Below are 318 nucleotides of genomic sequence, written 5' to 3' on the forward strand. Positions count from 1 at the left end.
CATTATCCGTTCTTATTTCCCAGACAGGATATTTCAAGTAAATCACAACAGCGCTTATTCATTCCTGTTTCCTCAGTCTGCTGGTGCACCTCAGGCTAGTATCCTTGGTCCTATCATTTATACAGTTTTTACAGCTGACATCCCAACACATCCTAATACTATTCTCCCCACGTATGCCGATGACACATGCCAATTGTCAGTGAATAATGATCCTTCCATTGTGTCCCAATCCCTCCAATCCCACATCACTACCCTTGAAGAATTGTGCCAAAACTGGAGGATTAAAATAAACCCTTCGTCGTAAACCTTCGTCTTGCC

The sequence above is a fragment of the Halyomorpha halys genome, unplaced genomic scaffold (assembly GCF_000696795.3).
Source record: "Halyomorpha halys isolate HHAL.00 unplaced genomic scaffold, Hhal_1.1 Scaffold1135.1, whole genome shotgun sequence".
NCBI classification, from domain to species: domain Eukaryota; kingdom Metazoa; phylum Arthropoda; class Insecta; order Hemiptera; family Pentatomidae; genus Halyomorpha; species Halyomorpha halys.